The 16,737-nt window shown below is 37.2% G+C and overlaps 1 pseudogene; it reads right to left on the reverse strand.

Moving 5' to 3' along the window:
• Positions 1–9,601, reverse strand: part of LOC114498947 — an 82,122-nt pseudogene extending 72,521 nt beyond the window's left edge.
• Between the last annotated feature and the right edge of the window lie 7,136 nt (positions 9,602–16,737).

The raw sequence follows: 16,737 nt of genomic DNA on the forward strand, positions 1-16,737 counted from the left end.
CTAGATGAATATCTGACAAGCTGTTTTCTTTTTTCAATCCTCACCCAAGGATACTTATTGATTTTAGAGAGAGAGGAAGAGAAACATCCGTTTGTTGTCTCCCGTACTTGCTCAGACTGGTAATCGAACCTACTTGACCAGAAATCAAATCCACAAACTTCTGGTGCATGAGATGACACTCCAACCAACAGTCACCCAGCCAGAACTCTGACAAGCTTTTTGAGTATTTATTCCAATTTACTATACAAAGTAGCAGAAACTCTTTGCAACAAAGGAAATCAGTTAATATTTTGATGGTTCTTGTAGAGCAACTTAAAATTAGTAAAACATTCCTCTCTTTTACTTTCTAGGTACAGGGCAGGGTTGTTTGCTTTCCTGAATGTAATGCACATCTTTTTAAAACTGTTTGCTGCCTCTTGGAAGAGCTCTAGGGCAAGTTCTAGCTCATATCTGTTTGTCAGCATGAATCTGGCTCCTTGAGATGCAGCCTCAGCCTCAGTGTGGATCACTTGCAGAATTTCATGAAAGTAACTGGAACTGTAACCCTCATTCTGTTGTTCTCTTTTGTGTATGATTTCTCTGACCAGTTGTATAATTTGAGCTGTTGTCTTGTTTATGATATCTTTTTCAAACTCTTCCACAGAGGGTCCATATACTTGGAACTTTTGGGAAGTGATAACATGCTTAGAATAGTTGATGCAAAATGTTTTCTTTGTATCACGATACCTAATTTTGTTCACAATATTAGGATGCTGTTTAAAGTGCTCCAGGAGAATGTTCTCTAGCTGAATATCGATATCAGGACCCTCTGCAGATGGTCCTGCAGGAGGCAATAGAATGGAGATGTTCTCTGACCAGGTCTTGTTGAACAGATCTCTCAGCTCCTTATCATGTAGCTCTTTCCCACCCGGGGACACAGCCATCCCTCTGATATTTTCTAGTAACTTCTGTTCAAATTTTACTTTTTGTTCTTTCCAAAGATCTTGTATTTTCTTTCCCCTAATTTGATCCTCACATTTTCTCATAGTTTCTACTATAAGCTCCTGTTTAAGGTTGTTGAAATAATCTTCAAATTTTCCTTTCCACTGAGCTAAGATATCTCTATCTTTGTCTTCTCGAAAATACCTTTCAAGTTCTTGGTTAATGGCTTCCTGTTTTTCCACCACTCGATTATCAATCCAGTTTTTCTTGATCTCTTCAGCTTCTCCATTCTGAATCTGGGTGCTCAGCTGATTCTGCAAGTCCAGCACATAATTTCTCAGCTTCCAGGCCCACCTGTTACACATGGTCTCCAGATTATTCTTAGCCATGACCTCCTGGGTGTTCTTGAACTGGAAAATGAAGTTTTCATTCATTAAGGCCTTCCATAAATCCCGTATTCGGACTTTAAGTTCTGATATCTTCAAAATATTTCCCCTGGATTCTTCTTTGGCGTGTTTAAGAATCCTTTTCTTCAGTTCCTGAACATTGTGGCTATAGCAGGGATTGGGAGGGGCCATTGGGGGAGAACCCTCCCAGAGGTGAGCAAAGTAATGGATGTCAGTGTTGACATCAAATTTAATGACATCCCTGAAGTGAGATACGTCTGAGCACTGTTCAAGTTTGGCTGCAGCACTTGTCATTTCATCCAATCTCCCTTGTAGCCACCTTCTCCTTTCCATGCTTTGATTTGTATCTATAATTTCTTCTATGTTCTGATGAACAAATAGACATCTCGGGAAGATATTCAGTTGCTTCATCCTAAGAAAGGCATGGATGGCTATTTGCAGAATGTCTTGCATTTCTGATAGATCTTTCCCATAAATATTGATTAGAGTTATATTTCCAAGCCCGATGACAAAAGTTGCCAACTCATTTTCCTCATTCTGTGCTTTTTTAATGAGTTCTGAGGCCCGAAGTCCTTCTGTGTCCACAACAAGCAGTAAATCAAATCCTAACTCTTCTCTAAGCATCTCTTCCACCTTCAGGAGGTGCATGTAGACCCCATGGGTACAACTTGGAGAACTGAAACTGAACTGCAGCCCAAACATTGCATTCAGCAGAGTGGACTTTCCTGAGATCTGCAGGCCAAGGACAGAGAGAACAAATACCCGTTTATCTCCAAGTTTCTCAGAGATCTTATCAAAAATAGCTGCCACCCATTTGAGGGGCACATAAGATGCATCCCCGTCCATCAGCTCCATGGGAGTCCCAGATATCATCAGGTCAGCGGCTATTTGGGGAAGAGAGAGTAACCTTGCATCTGCTTGGGAGGGAGCTTCTTCCAGAGCTTCATAGATCTGGCCAGCTTCTCTCAGAAGATGCTCAATTCCCAGGGTGGAGTCACTGATCTGTTTGGTAACAGCATCTAGCTCAGCCTCCCAGCGTCTGATGGAGTCTCTCTTTGATTGCTTCTCCTTCTCTGTTTGCACCTGAGCCAAGAGGAAACTGTGCCTCTGGTGGAGCTTTTCTAACTCTCTGGTGGTTAGTTGGTCCATTAACATACTCAGCCCCTGCAGAAAGTAGAGCTCTGTGTGGGTCTCTGGGTGTGACTGAAGACTTTCAAGGAAGGACTTCATCAGGTCACTGAGGTTAGTATATTTGTGATACTGCTCACAACGTATTTTCTGCTTTTCCTTCTCAATCTCATTCTTGTATTCTTCAATGCTCCTGTTTCCTTTTTCCCTCATTTGATGGAGTTCCCTATCCTTCTTACACCAATCATGCCATAGACTTCCCTGAAGAGGTAGTAACTTTTCCTTTATCTCAGATAATTTCACTTTTCTCAAGATGTCCCTAAGGACATTCGTATTTATTTCTGATTCTTGGCAGGCTCTTTGGTCCTCGTCAATAATAAATCCATAATTCTTAGCAATTTTGGCCCAGTCGCTCAAACTCTGAGAAAATCCAGACTTCTTCAGCAACTGTGTTAATGTAGCTATAATTTTATCAGCTAATTCTACCTTATTTAAATCCTTGATCCCAATTCTCACTTTGTGAACAAAATCCTCATTTGTAATATTTTCTACATTTTCAAATAAGCAAATGAGAGGCTTCTGTGAATTCCAAACTTCACGTAGGAAAGAATTATTCATTTTGTCAAAATCAGAATTTGACAGGAGGATGACAGTGACTGAGGAAACCTCTCGCAGGAACCTAACCTGCCTCTCATGCATTTCAGCATTTCCATGGAGATTGGTGAAGGCAATACAGTTTTCAAATCTGTCCTCAGCTCTTCCACCTGGGCAGAACCAGCAGATTTCCACCATACCTTCTATCAGTAGACATCTATTATTGTCTTCCCTAGATTGATGGTGGAAAAAATGGTCATGTTTGCCTCTACTCAGGAGTGAATTTAAAATCTGTGATTTGGAAGTAGAGACAGAATTTCCAACTCTTATGAAAGATACCACGTGTATAGGTTGCCAGCTGATCAGCTGGTTATTATAATATTTAATTTTTTTCTCCCATCCTATTTTTTCCACCTCTCTCCAGCTTCTCCGGATTTGCCTGAGAGACCAAAGAGGAAATTCAATTTTGGAACTACAAGGATCAGGCACCAAAAGTGGGAGAGCGAACTGACAAATGGAAAGTTTGGTTAAAACATACTGTCTGGTAAAGTCATCTGCACAGTGAAAAATTGCCATTTGTATATCCATTGGGTGGATACAAGTTTGTATTGCAGTTGATTGTGTTTTCTTGATAGTGAAAAAGTCCTCAAATGTTTTTTCTAGTTCTGTGTTTCTCAGCATCTGGGGCATAGTATCTATATTGCCCCTGTAAACTAGGTATCGAAAATGATAGTCTAATACCAAAAGTTTCTCCAGAAAACAAAATGGTAGCTCCCCCTCAGCTCTTGGTTGAGTGTCATGGAAGGAGGTCTTTTTTATCAAAAGAGTATTGACTTTGGTCATTTTCTTGGGATAATAACTTTCCAGATTAAGCCGCCTGATGAAGTCAAAAAAGTATTGATTTTCAGTTGTTACTTCCTTATCACTGCTTGATTGAGGATCTCTGGAACAATAAGCAGGTGATTCACTGGGTGTTTTCTTATTGTTAAAGAATTTTTTAAATTTCTAGAAAGAAATGGAGACAGTGATAATGAATATTGTCTCTCTATAACAAAAAGAGTTGATTAAGTTTATCAGTTATGAATGCATGAATATATTCATTAGTTTTCCAAAAATAAATAGAGTTCTTCTAAGTTTTAGGTGATGGGATGAACAAGAGATGAAGTATAATACAGGCTCCCACACTGAAGAGCTTAAAACTTAACTATGAGCTCTGGCTGGTGTAGCTCAGTGGATTGAGCGTGGGCTGCAAACCAAAGCATCGTGGGTTCGATTCCCAGTCGGGGCACATGCCTGGATTGCAGACCACAGCCCCCAGCAACCGCACATTGATGTCTCTCTCTCTCTCTCTTTCTCCCTCCATTCCCTCCTAAAAATAAATAAATAAAATCTTTAAAAACACTTAACTATGAAAGACATAAATAAGTAGTTAATTGCACTGCACTATGATGCAAGTCTGAAGATATAAATAAATGATGGCAAGTTCAAAATGCGTTGATGACATGTTTGAAAGGGTAATTAAGTATTCCTGGAATACAAAGTGAGAAAAGGCTTTACCAAACTGATGTAACACAAACTCATAAAAGGGGGATAAAAGGAGAAAATAATTTAAAAAGAGAAAGACAACTACCAAAAGGTAGTTATTGTATTCATCACTTTGCATGTGCTATATTATTGAATGAATAGGATTTTCTCAGACAAAAGGGTATGTGGGTGGGTATCCTAGATAATGAGAACAGAAAAATACAAGATGTCTGAAAGTTGGGTAAGCATAGGAAACAGAAAGGAATCTAGATGGGCAGAAGAAGAAAATGGAGCTAGGGAGGAAAACTAAAAGGAAAATGAATTGGTTCTTATTTAATAACCATCAATTTTCATAATGCCCCATTGCTTTCCCATTTTGGAAAAGAATGACTCATAAAAATCAAGTAATATGACTGTGGTCCCACATAAGTGACAGAGTCATAACCAGGCTTTTGGGGATTTTGCTCTTCTCCAAGATACCTTGAAGGCACATTGTTGCTAACAGGGAATCACTGTGCTAAACCATAGGAAACAGAAGCCAGTAAGCCTCTGAGATTTTGAGCATTCTATGGCCTGGACACTCCACTCTCTTCCAGGGCAAAAGTATCTGCCCAAGGGGTGATTACAAACCATTGAGAATTTATTTTTATCTTCATCTTGTTCTGCTTCATTCTCTTGCTTCCTTTTCTTTGTTGTTTTTGCAGCTTTATAAGTGGAAGGTCCAGCTTTGGAGGAAAAACAACATTTATTATTCTTACAATTATTAAAACATGGAGCCAGAATTTCAGTGTTTCTTAAGCTTAGCTTCCTTCCATCAGCATTTACTAGTTTGTTGCCAACAGCTTTATATCAGTATGTTCAACATTAGTGTTTATTTCCCAGGTGTGACTCAAGAAAAGAAAGGGGTGTTTTATGCTGTGTGAATAATCAAGAAATAAAAGTAGCAGTCTTTGAGCTAAGAGGAATAGTTTACAAAAATAACACAAGAAAAATAGTGATAAAAAAAGGCACATGGGTCAAGGTAACTGGCATTGCTGATAAATAGGGTGCTATTTACACAGAGATCTCATTATAACACATTGACTGCCTTGGAGGTATGGTAAAAGTGGAGAGGGGTGTGATGGCTCTCAATAGTTAGGTTTTATTCATTTCCATATTTCCAAATTTATTGAGAAAGGTAATCCGAGTAAAACAGTAACAGATGTTTTACAAAAGAGACTTCCATAAGGGTGGCAGGGTTTGTTTGTTTGTTTGTTTGTTTGTTTGTAGAAATGGTGATTTAAAGCAGTCAAATGTTTCTTCCATATCACTCCCAACATACTGAACATCCTGTTTATCAGGCCCTCATATATCCAGGCTGTTCACAAATTATTTCTGAATCTCCTACTTTATCTCTCATGATAGTCCATGTGATAATCAGTCCTTAGAACAACATGAGAGAGTCAGGCTGTTGGTAATCAAGGTTTGGTTAAAGAATAAGGTAAGTGTCCAGTTAATGATCAAGGTTGGAGGGTCAGAACAGTAGGTTTGTGGGCATATTTCACAACTAAGTAGATCGGTCTGTGACTAGGACTGTGACACTTCACCATCACCAGTGGTAGAGCTGTGGGACATTAGTCTTCACAGCAAAAAGACCCGTGAAATTACCAGCATAAGAAATAGGGAAAAATACTCTATATCACTATGCATTTTAGAACACTGAACACATAAATCCTAATATCATCTGGGACAGGCATGGGTGTTAAACAGACCACTGACAAAAGAATGATAATCAGGTTGGCTCATCATTAGTAAATAACACAAGGCAATTTCAAAATTCTTTAAAAAAATAAGGTAAAGGGATTTTCAACCTAGAACAATGTACCTTTCAAGTTGGAGAAGTGACTAAACTTTTTCCAGAAGGTTTACCATCTACATATCCTTTCTTAGGAAAGCTCCAGAAGGAAATTAAGATATAAATGGGTGAATAGAGGAGTCCATTAACTTGACAGGATATTTGAGACATTGGAAGAACATAAGGATGTGATGAACATGCACAATGCAAAACATATGGTAATGAGAAATTTTCATGAAAACAAAAGTAAAAACAAAAAGTATCATTGAATTCTACTTGATTTTGTTATGACTGAAATTTATATATATTTAATAGTATAAATGACTGACTTTCAACTTTTAGAAATAAACTATAAATAAAAGTTGAAAGATTTTCATTTTGATTCTAATAAAGTAAAAATTTTCAACTTGACCACATAAAAGTAGAAGTATTTGGGGGAGTTTTGAGATATAGCCTCTAAGAATGGACCAAGTTAAAAAGTTTAAAAAATAAAATTCAAATGTATCCTGTATATAAGCTAAAAATACTGCTATAAATCTATCTGCAGGAGAATGGGTGGGAAAATGAGAGGGGGTATAATTGAGCAAAAGACTTGCCTATTATTGTGGGATAGCAATGAATTATACTGATAATATTATTGATATTGATAAATTAATAAAGTTAATGGACTTTATTAATAAAATTAATAAGCCTGGAAGAGTGGTAAAAGCATGCTCTTTAGAGATATGGCCCCCATCATAAGAAAAAGTGATCTTTGCAAATGTTCAAATGTTTTTCAAATTTTGGGGGTTGATACCTAGAAGAGGGGTTTCACAAAGATATATGCATCCCTATGTTCATTGCTACATTATTCATGCTAGCCAAGACATGGAAACAACCAAAGGGTCCTGTGATAGATGATCAGATAAAGAAGATGTGGTACATACATACAATGGGATACTACTCAGCCATAGGGAAAGGTGAAATACTGCCTTTTGCAACAACATGGATGATCATGAGAATATTATGTTAAGTAAAATAAATCAGATAGAAAATGTTAAGAACCATATGATTTCACTTATACGTGGGATATAAAATTGAAAGCAACAAATGAAGAAATGAGAAAAATTAAAATTCATAGACACAGATTATAGTATGGTACTTATCAGAGGGAAGGAAGGTGAGAGGGTGGTAAAGGGTAAAGAGTCAAATATATGTGACAGAAGATGACTGAACTTCAGGTGGTGGTCACATAATACAGTATCCAAATCAAGCATTATAGAAATGTGCACTTGAATCCTATATAATCTTATTCACTAATGTCACCCCAATAAATTTAATTGAAACATTGAGTTCAAAGGGGATATTTTGTGAGAAAAGTGTCAAGGTTATGATCTGTATGTTTTAATTTTTAACTATATCCATACATTATTTGAGACAAATTTAAAATATATGTTTAATATTTTAAAGTGATAAAACTCTCCCCATGAATTAAGATTTAAAAATTTACCAAAATTCATGCTGATGAGAGTAGAGTAAGAAGACCATCCTCATTCACTGTATATGACTAAGTTAGTCCAGTAGTTCTAGAAAATTGACTCATTTCAACTGTAGAAATTTAAGGGAATGAAATAAAATGAGCACCAAAATCTATTATGGAGGCAATTTTCACAACATTCTGCATAATGTTGATATTTTGGAAACACCAAAATGTCTGAAACAGCATTTTGGCAAAATTATTTACAGAATACCAACAAGATGGGAGAACATATAGCCATTTGAAATAGTACTTAAAAATGGTTGTTTAATGCTAAAAGAAATGCATATTATGTGTTAAGTCAAAAACCCTGCTAATAATATAAAACCACAGGGTATATCTGGGTGAAGAAAAACTTATTAAACATAATGTGATACCATATGCCATATAGTTTGTTGTATGAGTCTGTTCATGAGGCTATGGCTGATGTGTTTGTGTGTGTGTCAAATTATTCTCAATGTTTTTTGAGCACATATTATTTTGACAGTTAATAAAACAGTATGATAAGTAAGAACTGAGGAGAACAACATGCTGAGTGAATTTCAATGAAAAGGGTAGTACTTTCAGTTAAGGCGGAAACAGGTATAGCTTCTTGAGGTAGCACTTTAGTTGGGCCTTAAATAATGGACAGGAGTTAAGACTATGAAGGTCACAGCCCAGTGGTGCAGGCCTGCAAACAGACCAAGAGCTAATCACTGGACGTTAGAACACTTCCTTCTCCCTGCCTTACCACTACATCAATAGAGTTCTTGTATGATAACAAAGGAATACAACTAAAAGGACTACATATCTTAGACCTTATTCAAGAAGCTTCCAGGGAGACCCCAAAACAATAAAGGATCAAAAACAAGGACAGTAGAGGAAATTTTAGCCTGTGACACTATAGCTATAGCAAAGAGTTAGCACAGCTTAACTCCTAGCCACATAAATACAGGGGTGGGCAAAAGTGGATTTTCAGTTGTGAGTATGCAAAACACAGTTTGTTCTTGTATTATCATTTACTAATCATTGTATTATTTATTTGTCCTACAACTGCAAACCTACCTTTGCCCACCTCTGTATAAAACCTCACACTAAAGGGCTATTTACTAAAGGGCAATTTCTTTTATCTAGTACATTATCTACACCTTCAACAATAAGTTACAAGTCATACTCAAAACAAAAAATGCAGTTTGAAAATACAGAGCAAGCATCAGAATCTAACTCAAGCATGGCTTAGATGCTGGAATTTCAGATGTGAATTTTATCTCAATAAATGATTTGTGAAAGCACCATGTGTATAGTTCTTTTTATATTTTGTGCTGTCAAGGGGCGCATTCAATTAATTAAGGTATGAAGATTTCAGGGAAAGTCTTGAATCACGGCCAGCAAATATAGCAGTAGGTTAGCTGTAGACTCACATTTTTCTGTTGCCTGGTAGAGCTTCTCTGCTAGGTTGCGCTGGTTTATAGCTATCAGGACCTCCTGGGTCACAGTCACAGAGTATTCCTCCCCATAGTACTGTATCAGTAGGTCAGCAAGTTCCACTGGGGACGCTCGATCAAGAGTGCTCCGAGACATGTAGTTGTATTCCTTGGCAAGAGTTATGTTTCTGAGCTGGAACTTGAACTTTGCCAACTCATCCTCTAAAAGGTTCTCAAGGATGTTAAGAAAAGTTGCCTTCAATTTTCTTTCCATTCTGTGCAGCTGAATGCTGGGAAACTAATGACCCTGCCGTTACTGACCTGAAATGGAGAGATGGTTATAGATAATCACAGGAATGATGGGAAACACATATGAGGTGAACGGTTTGAGAGAAGTCAGGCAAAAAGTGGAAATGAGATGAGATACTGTCTTCCTGAAAACAAACAAACAACCTTGAGCCACAAAATATGTGCTGGTAATTCTTACATATGATATTCCTCAAAGCTTTGGGGCTGCTTACCTTGCCCTCCACTCCCCACCATTGTGCTCCACCACTGGAATTTCAAGATTCTCTACTAGATGATGTCTGTTGTGGGGAATGAGGTGGGATTGGGGTCTTATGGAGGCTTGTGTTATGCTGAGAAAAGGAAGAAGAAAGGTAGACATATTGTTATTCAGTAGGTAGAAAAAAGTAAGTGCATTATGGACAGTGATAGTGAATGAAAATTTAAAGAAAAATTGAAGACATTTATAATGCCACTAGTTGTATGTGTGGGTTGATTGGGAAGGGTATTAGGAGATTCAGTCAGCATATGAAAATTTGTATAAATAATAAGGTTATGGAAATTCACTTTTCTGATTACTTTGTAACTATAGGATTCTCAATTTCTTGCTGCTTCTTACTCCTTTCATTCACTACTTTGCCCTATGCTAAAAAAATAACTTTTCTAGGTATGCAAGTATTTGAGAATAATGCCATTTTTATCATCACTGTCTATTGTATCAGCAACACCACCATCTTTACCAATCTATCTCATTTCTCTCCAACAAAACCCTACTGATTTTTGAAGTTACTATAAAATATCATTTCCTTTCTAAGGTTCGTTTTGGTTTTCTTTAAAGATGTAATACTATCTAACTTTCAAATTTCAACAATACTTATGACACTTTACTTTGTCTTGTTATTATATATATATATGTATTTAAAATATTTTCTTCTGTTAGAAAACATCATTAATTAAATGGGCAATTAATATGTACTGAGCGTCATTCACACTGTGGGCAGATTGCTTTGAATACTTCATCTCATTTATTTTTAACAAAAAAAAAAACAATTACAGGATTTTAACATTTAAGTATGGAAATGACATTATCTGGCTGAGCTTTAGGGGTATCACTGTGTCTCCTGGATGAGGATAAAGAATAGGAATTACCAGGAAGAAGGCAGTAGTAACAGTTAAGAGACTGTTACAATGGTCTGAAGAAGATGGTGACTTGGACTAAGGTCTTAGCAAGGAAGATGATGACCAATGATCATACTCAAGGCTTACCTCACAGGAATAGCTGACTGGGATTATTGATGGAAAGTGAAAATTCAAGGATGATATAGCAGGCAGGTTTCTTAGATGTACCCTCAGTGTATGTGCCTTGTATAATCCTTTTCACTTTAGTGTGGGCAGAACCTATAAATATGGGATATCACTTTTGTGGTTATGTTACCTTATGTGATAAAAGAGAGGTTATGCTGGATGGGCCTGAGTTAATCAGGTAAGCTCTTAAAAGAAACAAGAAGCAGCAAGTGTGCTCCTACTAGTCTAGAAAAGAGCATGTGGTAAACTACCTGTGTGGGCCATGGGCCTAGGAGCTGGGAGTGATCTCAGGATGACAGACAGTAAGAAAATGGGGACTTCAGTCCTATATATGCAAGAAGTTGAATTCTACTAACAACTTGGAAGAGGACCCTGAGCTCCAGACAAGAAATGCAACATGGCTGACACTTTGATTGCAACCTTTTAAAATCTTGAGTGAAGAACCCAGCTAACTCAAACCTAACTTATGACCCATGGAAACTGTGAAGTAGTAAACTGGTATTGTTTTAAGCTGCTGAGTTTTATAATTGTTTGGTATGTAGAGAATGAAAATTAATACACATGATTTCTAGAATTTTGATCTGAGCAAATAGGTTGATGATGGCATCATGTTTTGGTATGGTCAAAGTTCATACATGACATAGGCAGATTGTGGTTCATATTTGATTTGTAATACCAATTAGGCATGTAAGTGGAGATGGTAGGTAGAATAAAGTGGGGTAGACTAAAGGATAGGTTCAGTTTGGAGATATTTATTAGAACACCATCTATGCATAGTAGTTAAAGGCATAGGACAAGTAAGCCTGGCTAGGAGAAAGTATAAATAGAGAGGAAAGAAGGACCCTGGAGGTGAGCAACACTCCAACATCTAAAAAAGAGGTAAAGGAGGTTAAAATGAAGCATCCAGGGAGGAGGAAATAGGGAATGAAACACATTTGGGATCCCTGAAGCCTGGAGAAGGAAGTGTGTCAAAAAACAAGGTGTAGTAACCATGTTAAATACTTTTGAGAGGTCAGAAGAATAAGGTCTGAGATGAAAGTCGTTGATGAAGATCATAAAAGCCATTTCCATGGGTGGGGGTAAAAGCCCAATAGAAGTGGGTAAAGAGAAAATTTGAGAAAGACGGTAGAGTCAGCTCAATTTTTAAATATTTTTTGCTCTTAATGTATCACAGGAATAGGGCATATGCTTAAGAAAATTTAGTTTATGTATTTGTTTTAGGTATTGGTAATATCAAGACATTTGATAGGAATAATTCAATAGAGAAGGTGACATTTTCGATGAAAGAAATTGTATTAGTTTCCCATTGCTGCTATAAAAAATTACCTTAAACTTAGTGACTTGAAATGACAGAATTTATTGTCATATTGTTCTGAGGCCAGAATCTTCAATGAGTCTTATGCAGCTAAAATTGAGATGCTAGCCAAGCTGGTTCTTTCTGGAACTAGCTCCAGGGGAGGATCCATTGCTTACCTCTTCTAGATTCTGCAGGTACTCCTTGGCTGTGGCCTCATCATTCCAGTTTCTATGTCTATAGTCACATTGCTTTCTCATGTTTTGTATTATAAACTCTGTCTGGCTCTCTCTTATGTAATCACCTTTAGGAACTTCTTGGATAATTTAGGATAATCTCCACACCCCAAAATCCTTAACTTAATTACCATTGCCAAGTCCCTTTTCCCATATAAGGCAAAGTTTATAGGTTCCAGAGATTAGGATATAAATATACCTGGGGGAGGAGAATTATCAGCTTTTCACAGAGGTAAAGAAAAAATTGCAAGGGAGAGCGAGAGTCAGAGAGCGATACACACACAGGAAGAGAATCAGTGTTTTGATCCAAGAAGGAGATGGTGAGAGTCAGAGGTAGAACTCTGTTAGAAAAGACAGAGAAAAAGATATAGAATCAAAACCCCATTTAAGGGTTTAAAACAGCAGGACTTTTCATTTGTTTGAGGTCTCTTTTAATGGAGGAAAATAAAATTTACATACAAGAACATGCACAAATCTAAAGAACGCAATTAATGGGTTTTTACAAATATATATACTCCCTTGAGCAGGGCTTTTCAATTGTTTGTGGAAATGAGGTCTTGAAGGTAGTTCCTAGGTTTATACCTAATTGAGAAATTTACTGAGATGGGAAACTACAAAGTACAGGGCAGATTTGGGGGTGGAGGAAGATGATTGATTCAGTTTTGATACATTGATTTTGAGATTAATATAATAACTAACATGGGTGCTTTGTATTTTCCAGGCACTCTTCTAATTAACTTATGTGTATTCTTTTTTTTTTTAAGATTTTATTTTCAGAGAGAGGGAAAGGAAGGAAGACAGGGAGAAAAACATCAATGTGTGGTTGCCTCCTGCATTGCCCCCAATTGGGGGACCTGGCTCGCAACCCAGGCATGTGCTCAACTAAGAATCGAACCTATGACCCCTTGGTTCACAGGCCGGCAGTCAATCCACTGAGTCACACCGGAGGCAAGTGTTAGTGCATCTGTATTTTATAGATAATGAATCAGACAGGTAACTTGTTCAATGTTTTATGACAGCCTGGTCTTAAAACCACTGTCATTAACTACCACATCAACATCCTAGTGGAGGTACCTACTATTAAGCTGGATACACAGTCCCGCATTTCAGATACTTGTTTGGGCTGAAGATTTAGATCAAGGAATCATTAATATATAGATAATAGTCAAACCATAAAAAAATAGATGAAATCATTCACAGAAAATACATTAAGCAAGGATTACTAAGTCAATGGCTCCATTTATGCAGAGCTGATATTCAGCTGTTAGGCTGTTAAGAGCTGTTATCAGCTCTTAAATGCTGAAATACAGTGCTTTCATACTGGTGACTAACACATTCTTCTCTGACCCTCATATACCTGCCTAATACCTTAGTTTCTCAGGCTTTGAGGAGCCCTGGGTGTGATCTGCCAATGAGAAATACTCACTATTTTATTTTTAATAAGCATTATGGAGTATATTTTATAGTACTATGCCAGATGATAAGGAATAAAAGAGAAATAGGATAACATTGCCATCCTTAAGAGATTTATGAAAAATGGTAGACACAATGATGGCACAAATATGATTGAGCTTGAATATAGTTATTTTATGTGGTGTAGGAGTCTGGAAGATTCAGCAATTGTCATTCATTCAATTTATTAAATTCATTCATTCAATATGTGTACAAAGCAATTTTTAAGCATCTGGCATATACCAGACAATGTACGTTGGGGAGTCAAAAGCTAGTAAGACCAAAACCCCATTCCTCAAGTGCTCAGCTTTGTTTTAGGACAGATAGGTACAGGTAGAGGACAGAGAGTTTTGCCCAGTTCCCATAACAATGACAACCAAAAATGGGCCCAGGTTTCACAGAGTTGATAGAAATTGTTCTTATACAATTTATATGAGTTTCTGGCTTTCATGGGAAATTATCTTAGGGTGTTGTCTAGGCAACCCTTTCATTTCAAAAATAAGAAATCTAAGACCTAGATAGAGGTGGTGTGTGATCAGCATGTTTCACACAACACACTAGTGTTGAGCCATGTGTCCCACCCAGCCTCTGAGCCTGTACAGAGACCTCCTCTCTGCCTCACACTGTCTGTTCTCTGTTGAGTTCAGGCTGATCCAAGTTGCAGTTGTACTTTGATTTTGTGTGTTTATAATATCAGGGATAGTTCAGCCTTGGAGTCTTCAATTCCTTCCCTGGGTTCCTGAATTTCAGCAAACAGCCCTTAACCATGTTTTTAAAGCAGAACTTTACCAAATTGTAAGAAAAAGAAGATAGAGAGAAAGAGAGTGACATGAATGAGCCAGAGAAAGAGATCACAAGAGAGCCATAGAAGATAATGATGGAGCAGGGGGTGGAGAAGGGATGGGAAGGAGAGGGGAGGAGAGACAAATAGAAGAGGAAAGCAAAGACAAGGAATGTGAAGATGTTCTTACATACCATACAAGCAAAAGTGCGGGGGACCTACCTGACCTCACAGTCACATGTCCCACTTGGGGAAAAAAGATGCTAACTCCACTGTGGGCCCCTAAAGAAAGAACAGACTCACCAGTATGAATCCTAGATCTTCTTCCAATTCTGTCCAACCAGGGGATGGAAGTTTGCTCTAGCTGATAGAAGTCTACCTGTCTTTCTGGGGCCAGTGTGTAAACTCTAAAAAACTATTTTGATTTTTTAAAACTGTGATTGAATAATGTAGGGTGTGGTAATACTAGCTCTACAGGCATTTCCAGCCCACATGTACACATGTACTTACCTGCCACTGAGAGGAAGGTGGGGACCAGGGAAAGGCTAGAAGTGTTATCTTATCCCTAATATAAAACTTGTGTTAAGTGCATCTCATTATTTATTGAATCAAGTCTATTTTTTTTTCATTTTGAATTTAAGGCCTTCTCCATCTAGCTGGTGGCAAGAGCATGGACTGGACTCAGACTGATCTAAGTAATTTTTTGTTTGTTTGTTTCAATTACAGTTTGCATTCAACGTTATTTTACATTAGTTTCAAGTGTACAGCATAATGGTTAAACAATCATATACTTTACAAAAATCCCCCCCCCCCAATATTTCAAATGCACACTTGGCACCATACATAGTTATTACAATGTTGTTGACTATATTCCCTATGCTTTACATCCCCATGACTATTTTAAGTACAAATTAGTACTTTTTAATCCCTTCACCTTTTTTACCTATCCCCCTAACCACTCTCACCTCTGTCATCCATCAATCTGTTCTTTGTATGTATGTCTGCTTCTAATTTGTTTGTTTGTTTGTTTGTTTTGTTCTTTACACATATAAGTGAAATCATATGCTATTTGTCTTTGGCCTATTTCACCGAGCATAATATCCTCTAGGGTCATCCATGCCATCACAAATATAGTAAGATTTTATTTTTTATGGCTAATATTCCATTGTATATGTGTACCATTTATCTATTGATGAGCACTTGAATTGCTTCTATAACTTGGCTATTGTAAATGATACTGCAATAAACATAGGGTACATATATTTTTTGAATTAGTGTTTGGGTTTCTTTGGGTATATACCCAGAAGTGGAATTTCTAGGTCATAAGGCAATTTCATTTTTAATTTTTTAAAGAAACACCATACTGTTTTTCATAGTGGTTGCAACCAACCTGCATACCCACCAACAGTGCATGAGTGTTCCCTTTTATCCACATTCTCACCAGCACTTGTTGTTTATTGATTTATTGATGATAGTCATTTTGACAGGTGTGAGGTGATATCTTGTTTTGGTTTTAATTTGCACTTCTCTAATGATTAGTGATGTTGACCATCTTTTCATGTCTATTGGACATCTGTATGTCCTCTTTGGAGAAGTGTCTATTCTGATCCTCTGACCACTTTTTGGCTGGCTCTCTCTCTCTCTCTCTCTCTCTCTCTCTCTCTCTCTCTGTCTCTCTCTTTGGTGTTCAATTGTCTGAGTTCTTCATAAAGTTTGGATATCATTACATCTATGAATAGCAGTCTCAAAGAGAGCATGAAGCTGGATAAAAAATAAACAACTGACCCTCAAATAACATAAGTTTCAACTACCTGGGTCCAATTGTACCTGGATTTTTTTTCCCATAAATACTGTAAATGTATTTCCCTTATGATTTCCTTAACATTTTCTTTTCTCTAGCTTTAATGTAAGAATGCAGTGTATAATACATGTACAAAATATGTGTTAATCCACTGTTTATATTGTAGGAAAAGCTTCTGGTCAACAGTAGACTATTAGTGGTTATGTTTGGGGGAATCAAAAGTTATATGCAGATTTTTGACTATGTGAAGGGTTGG

This window comes from Phyllostomus discolor, chromosome 6 (assembly GCF_004126475.2).
Source record: "Phyllostomus discolor isolate MPI-MPIP mPhyDis1 chromosome 6, mPhyDis1.pri.v3, whole genome shotgun sequence".
In the NCBI taxonomy this organism is placed as follows: domain Eukaryota; kingdom Metazoa; phylum Chordata; class Mammalia; order Chiroptera; family Phyllostomidae; genus Phyllostomus; species Phyllostomus discolor.